Below are 17896 nucleotides of genomic sequence, written 5' to 3' on the forward strand. Positions count from 1 at the left end.
GGTGGTAGTGTTTCTCTCGCGTTCCATATGGGAAGGCGAATGGTCTCGCTGCTAGCAGCCGTCGGTCGATCGTTCGGTCGGTGTCGATTTGCAGATTTGTTCGATGCAGTTTATCTCGAAACAAGATAATGATTTCTATCATTCGGGCAGGTTTTGAGCAAATTTTCCGCTAGCAGCTCGTTTAGCGGAACTAGAAACTATTTAGCGATTGGTTTCTGTTTTCTTTCGGGTGTGGGGTCTCGAAGGTGTTTAAAAGGTTGTGGAAGGTTGCGAATGAGTTAGAATCGCAAAAACAGGTTTGTTTGTGAATATAAGAAAAAGGAAATCTTCCTGGTGAAATTTATCTCTTTACCGTTTTAGAAAATGTACTCCCTTTGCGCTCATTTATCATAACTTATTAATTGAAGGTTGGTAAAAATAAAGAGCTCATTACGCGCCATGATGGTGGCCTCCGTTGTCTCATTCGTAATACATAAAATTTAATACTTAATATCCTTTTATTTTGATAATAGTTGTTTACGCCAGCTTGAAGGCATCACCCCGATAGGACTGTTAGGCGTTCATTTATCAAACATCCAACGCACTGGATTAACGTAGTATGACTTCCTTTTACTGGGTGGATGGCTTAAAAAAATTGTCAAAGTAAGCATTGTTGACATATTACGAGCAGAACGATATGAGTGGCTATTGTAGAGCGTAAAAAACTGGATACATATTTTACTATTTGGAATTGCAAATGTAAAAGCCGTATTGATTTTGATGGTTATTCTCGGCAAATTGAAGACCAAGAACAGTACAACTTACAAAATGATCACATAAACTTTTCAATGAACTTCCACTTGCGGAATCATCCTGTTCGCATGGCTGCAATTTTTGACAGTCTGCTTACTACAAATCGTCACTAGAATGTTGTAATGACTGTAAGTGACAGAAAAAATTTGCAACTTTAAATGAACATTGTTACGATCACTAGTATTTGATTAAATTGACTCACATCCAACTGGTTATCCCTCTACTATACCAGGATCAGTGTTACCATAGAGTTTTTTGCAAACCTGTTATTTTTCCACAATTTGAAATAGAGCAATGGATTACTCAAATGGCTGACCATTTCTTAAATTTTAAATTGGATGTTCAATCAAAATACGTACCTTAAATTATGTAAATCAATAAAATTAAGCAACAACTGTCGTACAGGGATCTGACCGATTTTGGCATACACACACTTAGCTCAAATTAATTCTTAGGTATTTTAATTTTACAATTTTCAAAGCTTTGAATTTTTAAATTATTTAAGTTTTGAAGTGTTTAAATTTTCAAATTCTTGAATTCTTAAATTTTTAAATTTCATAATCGAATGGTCTGGATTTAAAATTTTCAAATTTAATAACTCTTAAATTATTAAATTTTTAAATTTTTGCATTCTCAAATTTTTAAATTTCAATATAACATTTACATTTTTAAATTCTTAGTTTTTTAAATCTTAAAATTCTTGAATTTTTAAATTTTTGAACCATAAAATTTTCAAAATTTTAAATCCTCGAATTTTTAAATTGTTAAGCTATTAAATCATATATTTTTTAAATTTTCTGATTTTCAAGCTCTTAAATTTTTAAATTTTAATCGTAAAATTTTTATTTTTCTGAATTCTTAATTTTTCATATTTCAGAATTCTTTTATTCTTACATTTCTAAATTTTCAAATCCTCATTTTTTATTTTCATCGTTTTTAAATTACTAGGTACGTAATTTTTAAATTTTTAGATCATTCAATTTTGAAATTATTAAAGTTATAAATTTTTAAATTATCAAATTTTTAGATATTTGCATTTTTAAATTTTTGAATTTGAGATTTAAAAACTTTTAAATTTTTACGTTTTTAAATTTCTGCATTCTAAAATTTTTAAATTCTTGAATTTTTAACTTTTGAACTTTTAGAAATCTTTGAATTTTAAATTTTTAGCTTTTAAATTTCCAGATTTTCAGAGTTTTAAATTTTCCAATTCTTGAATTTTTAAATCGTAAAATTTTTATATTTTTGAATTCCTAAATTTTCATATTTTTGAATTGGTAAATTTTTACATTTCTAAATTTTTAAATCCTCAATTTTTTTTATTTCCGTGTTGTTTTAATTTTTTGATACATAAATTTTAAAAAAAATTTAAATTCAGATTTCTAAATTTTTGAAATTTTAAGTCTTCAAATTTAATTTTTTTTGAACCCTTTAATTATTAATTTCTTCAATTTGCAAGTTTTCAAATGCTCCAAAAATTATTTCTTCTTGATTTTTAAATTTTTGAGTAATCTTAATCTTCAAATTTATATTTTTAAAGAATCAAAATTTCTTAATTTTCAAATCTTCAAATTTTAAAATTTTTAGGTTTTTAAATTTTAAAGCTTTAAATATTGAATATTCTAAAATTTTGAAATTTTAACATGTTTTTATTAAAATTTTAAGATTTTAAGTATATAAATATTTAAATTCTTCAATTCCTAAATTTTTAAATTTTTGAATATTTAAATTTACATTTCTAAATTGTTCATTTATTATTAAATTCTCAGATTTTTAAATTTTTATATCTTCAAACTTTACAATTTTCAAATTATTGAATTTTCAAATTCTTAAATGTTGAAATTTTAAAAAAGCGGAAATTTTACAGTTTCTAAATTTTTACATTTTAAATTCTTAAAAATTTAAGAATTTAAAATGTAAAAATTTAGAAACTGTAAAATTTCCGCTTTTTAAAAATTTCAACATTTAATAATTAATAAATTTTCAAGTTTTTAAAGTTTTGAAATTTTAAAATATTGACATCTTTGAATTTTACAATTTTTAAGCAGAATTTGAATTAAATTTTAAACATTCTGATATTCAAATTTTAAAGTTTCATATGGCAGCCCTAAGTTTGCGCCGCTAAAACAACAAAAATGATCCATAAAAAATTGAAAAACGATCCATAAAAAAGTTGTCCATGTTCCATAAAACAAAACTGAAAATCCATAAAACAGTGTGAATGATCCATAAAAAAGGGTGATTTGATCCATAGATTATGTAAAATTGAACCATAAAATGGTCGCAAAAGAGCACTAAAATAGTAATAAAAGAGCAATTAAAATCAACCAATGCCCCATAAAAATATTGGAAATGTTCCATAAAATGATACATTTTGCGCCATAAATTAACTGACATTGATCCATAGAATATTAACAATTTACATTAAAACACGTCGATATGTTCCATAATATCGACAAAAATGTTCCACGGTATTACAAAATGGAGCAATAAAATGTTAGAAAAAGTTCCAAAAATTTGATGAACATGTTTGCTAAATAATTTTTCTTGGTACATAGAAGATGTAAAAATGAACATTAGAAATGATTCATATATCGAACGGTAAATTATGGTTCATGGATATTTACAAAACGATCCATAAGAAAAGAAAATGTAAAAATCCATTAATATGTGCTTATGCACTAGAAAAATTAAATTTAATGAATCCATGCGAAATTTTTGCTATTCGAACTAATAATAAAGTTTATTACATTTGGTTGTAATGTCAAACTACAACAAACAATGCATACATTATAGTTAAACTACAGCTTCCGTATCCCACTAGTCAAATAACTGACCTTAGCTAACCTGAAATCATTATGGCAACTCTTTAAACGGCTGGGTATCTATGATATTAGCGCGCTGAGAGTTATTAGACCACTGACACAGGCTGGCATGAGTCGCAAATACCAACTATCTGCAGCGAAAACGGACACTTTATACACGAACACTGACTAATGTGGCTACGCCACATCGCTTTCTAGTGCACTGTCCGACTTCGCTGCCGCTCAGTCGGCTTTTAACTAGCTATAGCCCCTATGTTTAAGTAAACCGGGCAAACGAGAGGACCACAGGTTCGCTTGCAATTCCAGCTACGGGTTAATCAATGCCTCGTCCAACGGATCCTCAGCGGCTTTGCGCCGCTTCGGATCCTTGGCCTCGGATATGCGGCCAAGCCGCATCACACTAGCTCCCAGTATAAGCTCACTTGTTAAAACACTGTCACTGTTATGAGTATTATTAAGCACAACTTATTTTTTTCAGTTTGCCATAAAATTTCGCATGAATTCATTAAATTTAATTTTTCTAGTGCATAAGCACATATTAATGGATTTTTACATTTTCTTTTCTTATGGATCGTTTTGTAAATATCCATGAACCATAATTTACCGTTCGATATATGAATCATTTCTAATGTTCATTTTTACATCTTCTATGTACCAAGAAAAATTATTTAGCAAACATTTTCATCAAATTTATGGAACTTTTTCTAACATTTTATTGCTCCATTTTGTAATACCGTGGAACATTTTTGTCGATATTATGGAACATATCGACGTGTTTTAATGTACATTGTTAATATTCTATGGATCAATGTCAGTTAATTTATGGCGCAAAATGTATCATTTTATGGAACATTTCCAATATTTTTATGGGGCATTGGTTGATTTTAATTGCTCTTTTATTACTATTTTAGTGCTCTTTTGCGACCATTTTATGGTTCAATTTTACATAATCTATGGATCAAATCACCCTTTTTTATGGATCATTCACACTGTTTTATGGATTTTCAGTTCGACTTTTTTTGTTCAAAGGGGGGGAAATTTCCAAATCGAACAGGTATTATTGATGCCAAATGACTTCAAAATACATGGACAACTTTTTTATGGATCGTTTTACAATTCTTTATGGATTATTTTAAATATTTTATATGCAAAAGTATATTTTCCCGTTTCATATCTTAAAATTTTTAAATATTGAAATTTTAATATTTTTAAATTTTTAGGTAATTAAATTTTTCGATTTTGAAATTTTAAATCCTTAAAGTTTTAAATTGTTATATTATTACATCTTTAAATTTTTAATCCTCAAATGCTGAATATTCGGGGTTTTTTTAAATTTTTAGATTCGCGAATTTTCAAAATTTTAAAATTTCGGATTACTAAATCCTTGAAGTTTTTTTGTAAATGCTCAAATAATTATTTCTTCTTTATTTTTAAATTTTTGAATATTAAAATTTTTGAATTTTTATTTTTTTAAATATCAAAATTTCTGAATTTTTAATTTTATTTTTAAATTTTTAAATCTTAAAATTTAAAATTTTTAAATTTTTGAATAATTAAATTTTTAGACTTCTTGATTTGCAAATTCACAAATTCTCTATTAATTTTTTTGATTTTTGGAATATTTAACTTTAAATTTTTAAATTTATATTTTTTAAGCACCAAATTTTTGAGTTCTGAACTTCGTTTTTGAATTTTTGCATCTTTAAATTTTTGAATGTTTGATATTGTTCATGTCTTCAATTTTTAACTTTTTAATCTTTAACTTATTGCATTTCTAAGTATTTGTTTTCTCAAAATTTATAACATTAAAATTTTGGAATGTTTTTATTTTTAAAGTTAAAACTTTAACAAAATCTTTAAATTCCTATTTTTTTTATTTAAAATTCTAAATCTTTTCATCTTGAAATATTGAAACTTTTGGATTTATAAATTTATGAGTTCCTTAATTTGATTTTTTTTCTTTTGATTATGGAAGTTTTAATCTTAGGGTCATTCGCTTCTTTTTTTGGGTTAGAAAAGTTTCTTTTTATAAATTTCGCACCCTATGCGCGGGTTTAGGAATAATTAAACCCAAATGAGCTGCGTACAAGGCAATCGATTTACCAACTACGCTTTGTGTTTTCATTCGTTTTTATCAATGTTCTCATTTTTTAAATTTCTAGAGCAAGGTGTGCAACTAAACATGTCGTCGGCACACTCGAGTTTTCGAGGTTCCTTCAGTTGATTGGGAAAGTAGAAATCCTCCCACATTCAACGGCAAATATGGAAAGAATTTTCAGCCAGACATTTGAAACTTAGTTATACATATTGTTAATAGATTGTAAGAAAGCTTGAAAAGCCCCGAAAAAAATCAAATATGGGGCTTTTATTGCTTGCGGATTTTTACATCAGTCTGGGATACCATATTTTCAGATTTTCAAAAAGAAATAATGGCAACGCTGGGGATAAGTTCAATTAATAACTTAGATGTTTCAAATTAATTTCAATTTTTAGTGCGCATTGGGGACAAACCCCCCCTCGAAATATTTTGGAGAAATTTGAAAAAATTGAATAAGCTGAAATAGAGCGAAATGTAAGTAGGGGTTTGCCCACTACTCGGGTTCTTGTTTGCCCGGCGGACCCTTCTTTTCAGGGCGGCCTAGGTGCTTCTACCGGAATTTCGGATTTTCGTATCAAAACAAAAGGTAAACAAACTAATATAAATAGTAGCGGTCCTTGTCTATTAGCTAGGGAGGTGAGCAAGGCTCATTTGTTGGAACCTCCCTAGCGACGGGGGTGACGATTCACCGGATTCTTTGCACCCCGCAAAGAATCCCGAAAGACACCGCAGTGTTCTTCCCAGGGGGAGCCGCTGTCCACCCTGCTTCGCCCTCCTTGGCTATTAGCTGGGAAGGAGAGCAGGAGGCTCGTTCGGCTTATCCTTCCCAGCGAGGGCGGTTTGGTGCGTCTGGATCCTTTATGGTTAGCCGGGGAAGCGAAAGCTCCTTGGTAATTAGCTTTCCCCGACGGCGATCCAGCACCACAAAACAAACGAGTACCCGAAAAACGGGCCGGCACTTTCTGACGGGTATTTTTACCGTCGCACACGCGCACTATACCGTTTTTACAGTGGCGGGAAACTGTCCCGAAAAAAAAAACCACTACAATTTTCTGGACGTCTGATTGTCACCGTGGTCCGTCACTTTCTAAGCTAAAGCTAAAGAGGGTCTCTTCCCGAATCACGATTCAACTATCTGATCACCGACACCGCACGGCGAAGAGGTAACACAGCCGAGCGGCAAGCGACTAACGACGAGCTCAAAGAAGCGTCGATGTGACTAAAATCAAAGAAAACCCCCGGTCCGGATGGAATACCAACCGTGGCGCTGAAAGCTGCAATCCTGGCATATCCGGACATGTTCAGGATGCTACTGCTGAAGTCTTTAGAATGAGCCAGATCCTCAAGAGCTACTTCCAGAGTAGAGTACTACTGTACCAGACGAACAAAGGACAGAGTCGCAGCGGGCGTTCCTCAGGGCTCCATTCTCTGTCCAGCTCTTTGGAATGGGATGTACGATGGGGTCTTAACACTGGGGCTGCCCAGGAAAGTGAAAATCGTGAGTTTCGTAGACGACGTGTCACTAACGGTGATGAGTGAGACACTTGAAGAAATGGAGGTGTCGGTGAGGGAGGCAATAGATACGATCGAGAGCTGGATGAACGGGTCAAGCTAGAGAGCAACTGCAAAGCGGTTCAGCGGATACAGATCACCGTCGAAGGGCATGTGATTGCATCGAAGCGTGCACTGAAGCAATTGGGAGTGATAATCGGCAACTGATTGAGCTTTAACAACCACGTTGATTACACCTGCGAAATGTCGGTCCATTATCTAGTGTTTCGTCATCGATACTGCGGTATGGAGGTCCTGCCTGGGGTGCGGTGCTGAAAACCAAGTGGAACCACGAAAAGCTGAACAGGACGTTCCAGCTGGTGGTCGTACGAGTTGCGAGAATACTATCTTCGGAGGCAGTATGCCTTGTCGCCGAGATGATCCCCATCTGCATTACCCTGACGGAGGATATCAAGTGCAACAATCAATGAAACGTCAGAAGCGTGAGGAAGATGATGAGAACAGATTCGATGGTGACGTGGCAGCAGGAATGGGACAATACGGAGAAAGGAAAGTGGACCTACCGGCTCATCCCAAACCCGTCGACGTGGGTCAACAGAAAGCACGGAGAGATGATCTTCCACCTGAAACAGCTCCTACCGAGCCATGGCTGCTTAAGGAGTATCTTCATCGGTGTGAGTACGCAACGTCAACACTGTGCCCGGAGTGTGAGAACGTTGAGAGCGTCTTTGAATGTCCGAGATTTGAAGTGACGTGCAGGGAGCTACTTAAAACGGGCGGACCGGACATCAACCCGGATAATGTAGCCTACAGAATGACAAGCAACGTAAAGACGTGGAACGCAGTAAACAGAGATATGATGATGTATAATGATGATGTATAATCACCGCCAGGGAACTCTCCGCAGGAATAAGATAGCTCCACTGCCGAGGACTAGTCGGCTGCAACAGAGCACCGAGTATGAGTCATCGAAACGCCAGCGAACCGGACGTCACGCTCCATGCGGATTCGCCAGACCGACCACGGCACCCCACCGTTTGTTTCGATAGCGAAAACCAAAGAAGAATCGATATTGAGAGAATTTTTTCGCCAGGAAACTTTGTCAGCGTACGAGACACCACTAGTCACGGGTCATCGGCGCTCCAGTGCACCGGACACCCTGCTTCACCAGAATCGCCGAACTGTCCTCGGTACCTAGCTGATTGGCTCGATCTCGGGAGAATTCTCTGTCGGAGTAGGTCAGATCCATCGTCGTGGCTAGAGCGAGTTGTTCGCGAACAAGTCGAGGAGCTGAATGGATCATCAAGGAAGTAGTGCTAAGAGAACTAAAGGGCTTAAAGGAGTTGCGGTGCTAAATGGCACCGGTCACGGAGCCAAAGGGCTAAAGAAGTTGTGGTACTGAAACCAAATAAGAATCGGTATCGGGAGAACATCTTTCGTCTGGGACCTCTCCGTCAGCGTACAGTCAGATTCACCGCCCGGAACTAGACTGCGTAGACCGCGATGACACACACCACCAGTCGCGCCGGGGCTCCAGCACACCGGACGCCCTACTCTACCGTCTGACCTCAGCACCTGGCTGGTTAGCTCGCTTTCGAACTTCTCTCGCCGGGGAACTTTTTGTCGGAGTAGGCTAGATCTATCGTTGGGGACTAGACCGAGTAGTTCGCGAACCAGTCGGAAGCTCAACGGGAAAGTGGTACTGAAAGGGAACTGAAGGGCTCAGTAAATTAGACAGTCTGAAGTTTGCCGCCCAGATTGTCCTCGTAGGGGAAGAGCATTAATTCTAGACCCACAGCTAGCTTTCCTACCTTGACTACCCAAACCCGTTCCCTGAGTTGTTGGTTTTTTAATATTTTTTTCCTACTCAGAATGTTTTTGAACATTTTTTTAAATATATACATAAAATCTTTTTACTGCGCCACCTGCCATTCAAAAACCTGCCATTCAAAAACCGATTTCTTTCAAACTTTGCATATACATTATATATAAAAAATACCTAACCTAACTGCAAATCATGTTTTTTTTTTTCCAGAGACGTTCTACAAAAAGCTTTGTCATCGAGTCGTTTGTCGATATTTTTGCTTAGAAAAATTACAGAATATTATTGAAATAATAAATTATAATGTACAAAATTTGTGATAGTTCACAACTTTTGTACATTATAATTCCTAAAAAATCGCGAAAAAGCTTTTTTTTCATGCTAAAACGCTAACCCCTCTTCCGCCTTTTATTAAATCTTACTATCTTGGATAGAGAAAATGTTGAAATTTCCGTTCCAAGTTTTTAATTTTCTGCTCGCTCCGACAGTAATACTTTGACTGGCGCACAAAGTTTTTTCGAAAGTCTAATCTGACACCTATATATTATCCCAAGCTAACAAGGAGGTTGATATCCAGTTCTTTCCTCTCGGTGGCATACCAGTTTTCAGTGTTGGTTAAACCAAATCGAATCGTGGCTTAACATGTGTCTCGCAACCACAGTCGTTGACTTTGTCCAACGTTGACTTCGAAGTTCGCACATGTTCCAAAGTGATCTCATCTCCCCTTCCAGATCATGGGCTCGTATCGTGGCTGCAAAATGCTAAACGATCAGAAGACCAAACCGCACGTCGTTACCTTCACCTTCAGGGGTTCCCTTCGAAATTGGTCAAACCTGATGCTCGGCGATGATGTGTTAGTATGTGTGTGCGCGCACGCTAATGACTGCTGGAAGTTGCTGAAACGCGCGCCCAGCAGAACAACTTCTGAACATATCGGCGGCACAGTACACCACACCATACACCAGCAGGGCTCAAAATTGCTGTACGTGCGTAGGCGTCCGTTCGTAGTTCGAATAGTGGTTGCATGACGAAGCAACAAGCTAGCCAGGGAGGTTAGAGAGAGCGGAAAGGGGCGCTCGAAATAAGGTTCGCAACCAGACTCGAAAACCATTAAACGAATTATTTCGTGTAATTCGTTCCTCATGCATATTCCGCGTTTCGCCCTCCACTACCAACAAGTAGAGGGCGAAACGCGGAAGAACAAATTCAAAACGATGACTTAAGCACGGAACGCGCCTTGGCGTGCTCATCTCCTCATGTGAATGATCAATATTTGAGTAAGTGAATGAAGGGGTTTCGATTGATTGTTTTCTGTGAAGAACAGGGTTCTGCTAGATGCGATCTTGTAATGTCGAGGTATAGGTCAGTTGCTCACACATTACAGGTCGTATTGGGAAACGACTGAAAATTTGCCAATCTAAAGACAGTGTCATTTTGCATACACAATTAATGGACGACCATAAATCAAATCCGAAGTTGGTTAATCCTTCGGCAATGCTAATCAGCCAACTGATTAGAAAGTGCAACCGCTAAAGTTCATCCCTCATTGGGAGTGACGTCACCATCTGAATTTGATTAACATAGCAGACCCAAGCGAATCAACCGCCCACACTACCGAACTGTCCCAGACTTTAGGAAGATTTGCAACATCTCTCTCCCCCGCGACGTTGTGCGGTTGGCATTGGTGGTGATCGACCCCGCCGAGAGAAACATGGCGATTAAATTCGGCAAAGGGGCAACTTTCTACTGTTTTCAAATTCTGCACAACTAATTTCACGACCTGCTGCTGTTGTTGCTGATGCTGCTGCTGGTCGGATTCGACACGAAAGATTTTATTGTCATCCTCCAACTAACCGTTTCTATGGCGTGCAGCTGCGTTAATCATCAGGAGGCGGCTGGCGGCGACGGCGCGGGAGAAGACGAAAAAAGTGTGAAAAGTTTTACCATACTACATATAATAGATGGTTTGTCAGAGACGGAAAATTTGCGAAAACCAGCGTCGTCGGGGTCATAAAATCGCCTTCGATTTTATGGTTAAATACGTCTCTCTCTCACTAATGCAAATTTGTGCGCATTTTAAAGGATTTTTTCGATGTCCACCGTGTGTTCGTACGGGGATTGCTTTTTTTTCGTCTGAGGGACGGTCGATCTCTGTTGGTGTGCTGTTGCAATTGATGATAGTTAATGCGAGGACGGTTAGGGATGGAAGAATCTGGTGATCGATCACCAGAGGAGGTTGGGACGCGAGAGGAGCTTCCCAGTATCAATCACCCGAAATCGGTGGTTCGAAATGAGATATTTGCAAATATTTACATAATACAAACATCAAAATAATGGCGAACAGAATTGAAATCGCATGTGGAATTGGTTGGTTTGCATCATCATCATCGGCACCATCGCTGGTGCGGTGCGATAGGGTCCTGCCAGGGAAGACAAGTTTGCTCATCGATGATTGTAACGATTGCAGATAATTCGTAGAATTTTTTTTTAAATTGGAATCGTTTACTTATGACTACGGTAACTTCGATTTATATTTTATTTGAACAGTTTTCGAAGTCATGCTATCTGCTACAAGCCATTACTAACGTTTAACGCGTTGTACAGTTGTAGTTAAGAGAAGTAGTGTCATGATCACGAACAATGCTTGTTAGCAGAGATCAACTGCTCCAGCAGAAAAGTTTTTGTAAAAGTTTTCACGATTTTATTAATATTTCGGGATTGCTAAGATGTTTATGTAGTTATTGAACCAATATCGTTGATGAAGAGAACGCTTAGCAGTGGTCCTTATTGGCTTCTATGAGGAATTAAATTTCTTTTGTGAGATTTAGTATGTTGTACTTACGCCTAGAAAAAACAACCAACTCAGTTTTCTCCGTGGAGAAAATCGATTTCCAGCTGAAGAGCCCAAGCAGATAAATTGTCCAAGGTATCTTGTAATGATCCTTGCAAATCGGCAGCTTTGGGCCCTGTAACAGAGACCACCCCGTCGTCTGCAAGTTGCCTTAGCGTGCATGAATTGGCAAGACAATCGTCAATGTCATTCACGTAAAAATTGTAGAGCAGGGGACTTAGACATGAGCCCTGGGGAAGACCCATGTAGCTAAATCGCGATGTTGTTGAATCGCCATGCGAAAAGTCCATGTGCTTTTCAGACAACAGGTTTAGCAAAAAGTTATTTAGAATCGGTGAAAGATCATGCTGGTGCAGCTTGTCTGACAGAATGTTGATAGAAACTGAGTCAAAAGCTCCCTTAATATCCAAGAAGACTGATGCCATTTGCTCTTTGTTAGCATAGGCCATTTGGATTTCTGTAGAAAGCAACGCTAGGCAATCGTTCGTCCCTTTGCCTTTGCGGAAGCCAAGTTGTGTATCTGACAGGAAGCCATTTGCTTCAACCCAATTGTCGAGGCGAAACAAGATCATTTTCTCGAACAACTTCCGAATACAGGACAGCATTGCAATCGGCCGATACGAGTTGTGGTCGGAGGCTGGTTTTCCTGGTTTTTGGATGGCGATGACCTTTACTTGCCTCCAGTCATGAGGGACCAGGGCCTAAAATTCTCATACTCATTCAATGAACGATGAAATTCACTGAATTCACCTTCGTCTTTTCGCTGCCTCCTTCTTTACTAAATTCACACAAAGCAAAACAATAAAGACAACGCCCCTTCTTCTTTCGATTCTATGGAAGCGAGTAGCAGAAGTAGTGACTTTCGTTTTCCTATGACAATACGAAAATTCAATCTCGTTTTAATTTAAAATCAGTAATTTTGATTTTTATTTTAATTTTCATTAAATGAAATTATAGCAATGTGCATCATAAAATGCAACTAGAACGCCGCAAACACAGGAAATATGCACACCAATAGTGCTTCAGTCGTCCAATATCATCGCTAGCTTGTAATTCCCCCAAATAGAACAACGACAAATAAATATCGTTACTAGTTTCTATTCGTTTGGCCAGCGCTATGTGCAATATCGAAGAGACTAATGTCGTTCTCAATTTCGAAGCGAAAACTAATGTATGGAGGAAATAATGAAATTGAATTTACCCGCATGCTTTGTCGTAGGCCGTTGTCTCATTTTCGGTTTCGTAATGTTCTAGTGGTTTAGAAAGTAGCATCGGTCGCTCGTCATTTTCGTCAGATTTTGGTAAACGAAAAAAAAAACATTTTTCGACTCTGTGAGGGACAATATTACCCTCAAGAAACTTAAATAAATTCAACAACAATAAATTCAACAAGTGCCTTTTTGCAGTGTCAGGCAGATTCTTCAGCAAGTTGAATTTGATTCTGTCTAACCCTGGGGCGTTATTGTTGCATGACAAGAGAGCAAGTGAGAACTCCACCATCGAAAACGGTGTTTTGTTCGCGGTATCGTGAGGAGACGCGGCATGGTACACGGTAGAGTCCGGACAGATCTTCTTGGCGAAAACGAACATCCAGCGATTTGAATATTCCACGTTTTCGTTGGCACTGTTTCGGTTACGCATACGTCGAGCCGTACCCCAATGAGTGCTCATCGCTGTTTCTCTCGTTAACCCGTCGACGAACCGGCGCCAATAACCGCGTTTTTTGGCTTTCAGTAGACTCTTCATTCGCCTTTCTAACGACGCGTACTGTTGATAGCTAGCGGGTAACCCGTCTTCCCGGAAGGCCTTATATGCAGTGAACTTTTCCGCGTACAGCTCTGAGCACTCTTTATCCCACCACAGGGTGGGAGATCGTCCATGGGTACTGGTTTAGTCTGAGCTTGATTCGAACTGTCGAGAATCAACCCAGCCAAAAACCTGTACTCTTCCTCCGGAGGAAGTTCTTGAGTCGATTCGATATTAGCGGATATCGCGGTCGCGTAACTCTTCCAATCAATATTCCGTGTGAGGTCATACGAAACATTGATTGTTTCCGATGGTCTTGAACCATTAGCAATTGAAATTACGATAGGCAAGTGATCGCTACCCTGGGGATCAGGGATCACCTTCCATCTGCAATCTAACTGTAGCGATGTCGAGCAAAGCGATAAATCCAACGCGCTTGCGCGTGCTGGTGGTGTAGGAATCCGCGTCATTTCTCCCGTGTTTAAGATGGTCATGTTGAAATTGTCGCAAAAATCTTGGATTAGTGTGATATTACAAAGCGTTAATTCGGTTGAAAGAATAGCACTTTTTAATCCCCAAAAGTACTCCTCCATAGGGGTTTTCTCGATCCAGACGAATTATATTAAAGTCGTGGAAGTTGAGATTTATATCGGAAGTTAACCAAGTTTCACATAATGCGAAAACATCACATTTTAAACTGTTTAGTAAAAATTTGAAGGAATCGATTTTCGGGAGGATACTTCCGCTGTTCCACTGTAGAACAGTGATCAAATCGGTGACCTCGTTCGATGACTTAGCCATCGAAGGATACGATCGCTGCAAGGAGGGGCAATTTAGCAGTCAACTGTTTCAAAAATGTTTGCACTATAGGGAGAAAATGTATCAGTAACATTGAAAGCTGTGAAAATTAGGTCCACTATGTTAGAAAATTTCATTAGTCCATTACTGAATTGAGTGTCTGTTTGAAAAAAGGGGACACTTGGGGTTTTTGGTGAAAAATAAAACTGCCAGGAATCAGACTTAATTGGCTCAATTGTCATTCTTTATTTGGAGATTCGTGTCTTACCATATCGTCTCATCATTTTCCTGGTGGGAACTATGCCATCTTTACGCCTGGGCTAGAGTCGATAGCCCATGTATGCTGATGGCCCCGTGCATTGAACAAATATTAAATCCTACTAGCTACCTTCACTGGTGACGTCAAGAAAACTACGAAAAAGGTACGTTCCTGTTCATAATGTCATCAAAAAAAAAGATGGGTCGGTAACGTCTGCGACATAACCGGAGGGATGTAGAATACATCAGGATCCCGCACTTCAAATGTGTTGATAAAACTGCCCAGAAAAATGATAAAATTTTTAAAACTCAATCAGCCCACCCATGAGTCGATTCCTAGTCCCACCAGGAGTACTTGCACCAAATTTGAAGCAAATCGGACAAGTCTAGCTACCGGACCAACATGCCTGAAGTTTTGTATGGGATTTTTCAACAATTTACCTGGAGAAACCCCACTAGTTCGTATTTTAGCCGCTAGGTGGCACTGTATGCATTGTTTTGTCATTGTAAGTAAAAATAAGAAAGATAATTTAATTGTCTACAACTTTGTCGAAGACTGCTAGTCAATCCGGCTTGGTTGAAAGAAGTTATTAAACATTTAACGAAGTGATGTGTGAGTCAGTTTTGCATGGGGCCTAGCAGTGCATGATTGTGTATCAGTACTCGAGTCCCGCGAACTATACAGTGAATAGTATGTTTACAAGAATTGTAGTAAATATTACGAGTAACATTTTGGATAGAAAATTTTAGTTCCACCTGTGACCGCATAGAGGGCGCCAGCACTAACTTTTCATAGAAGAGAGATAGAGTATCAAGATGTTCGAAAGAAATACTGAAAAATGCTTGTTCAATAACTTTGTAGAAGACACAAACTTTCTATCTCTCTCCGTTGAAAAGTTAGTGTTGGCACCCTCTCTGTGGTAACATATGGAACTAAAATATTCTAATCAAAACATGACTCGTATTATTTACTATAATTCTTCTGAACATACCATTGAGCTAAAGCCTGACGATTATTTCACAAAAATGTTTAGTTCGTGCGAATCGAGTACTGATACACAGCTCCATGCAAAACTGACTCAGACATCACTTCGTTAAAAGTTTATTAACTTCTTTTACCAAAGCCGGATTGACTAGCAGTCTTCGACAAAGTTGTAGAAAATTAAACTATTTTTCTTATTTTCACTTACAATGATAATACGATGCATACAGTGCCACCTAGCGGTCAAAATGCGAGTTAGTTGGTTTTCTCCATGTAAATTTGATACAGGTACTCCTGGTGGGACTAGGAATCGACTCAGGGGTGGGCCGATAGGGGGTCACTCTAGTGTTGATACTCATGGGAATTTTCGGATAAAAAGTGATTTTGGAGAAGAATATTTCAAATTATTCTTTTCGAAACTGATGGTGGTCCTGAAAAGGACCGTTTTTGTGGGCGTTGTTGTCGTCGGCGTTGATGGGGAGATGCGCATCGATTCTCGTTGGATGCTTCTGATTTCTTACTATGTCCAGGCTTAGCTTTTGTCCTGGATGCGATACCGATAAACCACTGGATCAATCAAATGAAGTAGTGGTCTAAGAAAAGTACGAAATATATCTGCTACTTTCTACATTGACGTTTACAAAGCAAAATAACCCTTATCAGTGCTAAAAGTTGTTCAAATGTCCAAAATGTAGTCACGACTCTCCGGTTATGTCACAGAAATTACTCATTCACCTTTTTTGTTTTAAAATTTATTTACCTTAAGAAACTACTTCCGTAGTTAGTAGTCTGCGAAAATTGAAATTTTATTGAATTCTAATGGAACAAACAATATCTATGCGACTAATAATTCAATTTTTGCTCTTTTGATTTAAGTGCCGATACCTTATTTAGGACTGGTGGTATCCAACGGAGAAAAACGATCGGAAATGATGAGTGAAGCTAAGCAGCCATGTGAAAAAAATTCCCCCCAGAGGCGAGATTCGAACTCGCAACCTTTGAGACTCCGGCGCCTCTGGGGGGATTTTTTTCACATGATTGCTTAGCTTCACTCACCATTTCCGATCGTTTTTTCCCGTTGGATACCACCAGTCCTAATATCTATGCAATTTTTCTATCTTTTGCACGTACACAGTTTTTCGGGAATATTTTTGAAATTTCCGAGTGTCCAAGTCCAATTTGCAACATTCTTCGAACAAATTATTGGAATGTTATTAATGAAACGCTGAAAATGCGCTTGGCAACACTGGCCACTAAATGGATGCTGGGTAAAAGAAGCAATTTCCTAGCATTACTAACAGAAATTAGTATTAGTAATAGAAAGGAATAAAAAGGCACATGGCACAGAAACGAGCGAGTGAGCGATAGTAGTACGCATTCGTGCGACTACACAACGGTTGGTTGATTTTTCTCATCATTCGTTTGACCATCGCTGTGCTACCAGCCAGGCAGTAGCAGAGTAGAATTTTTCCTGCCATGGCCCGTTCCAGACACTCCGCAGGTCCACCGGATGGAAAGTTCCCCAAAAGCAGTTTGCAACAAAGGTCGTCCGCAAAAGTACCCTCGCTACCGACCAGGACATGTCACCATGTGAGAAATTTGACGCCATCAGAAGTCAACGAAACTACTAATCCGCAAGCTTCCCTTCCAGCGTCTGGTTCGTGAGACTTCAAAATCGATCTACGCTTCCAGAGCTCAGTCACGCCGAAGAACAATTTCTTCAGCACTTCGTCATTTTGAATAGCCTGCTGTAGCTCATCGCGGATAATCCTGGCCTTTTTGTTTCCACGGGCTGCGTTTCCTGCCGGCTCCAATATATTCGGTCGTGAGATAATACATTACGGCCGTAAACTAGACGAATACTTCGGCGTAGTAGCCCCTTTTCAGCAGACGGTGGATTCGACCAACAGGAAACCGGAGACCGGCACGAAACGAGCGGGATTTTGGTTTTTCTTTCACGTTGCCTTTTTTACCGCATCCAGACATAGCGAGCGTATGTATAGTGCAGCCAGTACGATTGTAACATACGAATGATGCCGCACTCGCACACGACCCTCGGCTTTGTAATTGGTTCAGTTTGCGAAGCCAAGTGGGGTGGCCATCGAATGAAATCAGTTTACTTTCAGCGGCAAAGAGTAGGAGCTTCGAACAAAAACTGTTCAAGATTTGCTCATCGTTGCATGAAATTAGCGGAAACCAATTATGAACGAGC

The 17896-nt window shown here is 38.2% G+C and overlaps 1 protein-coding gene across 14 annotated transcripts in view; it reads left to right on the forward strand.

Annotated features, from left to right (window-relative positions):
- The window catches only part of LOC131685169 (sex determination protein fruitless), a 624000-nt gene that overhangs the window by 444227 nt on the left and 161877 nt on the right, over positions 1–17896 (forward strand). The window lies entirely within an intron of this gene.

This window comes from Topomyia yanbarensis, chromosome 1 (assembly GCF_030247195.1).
Source record: "Topomyia yanbarensis strain Yona2022 chromosome 1, ASM3024719v1, whole genome shotgun sequence".
NCBI lineage: Eukaryota > Metazoa > Arthropoda > Insecta > Diptera > Culicidae > Topomyia > Topomyia yanbarensis.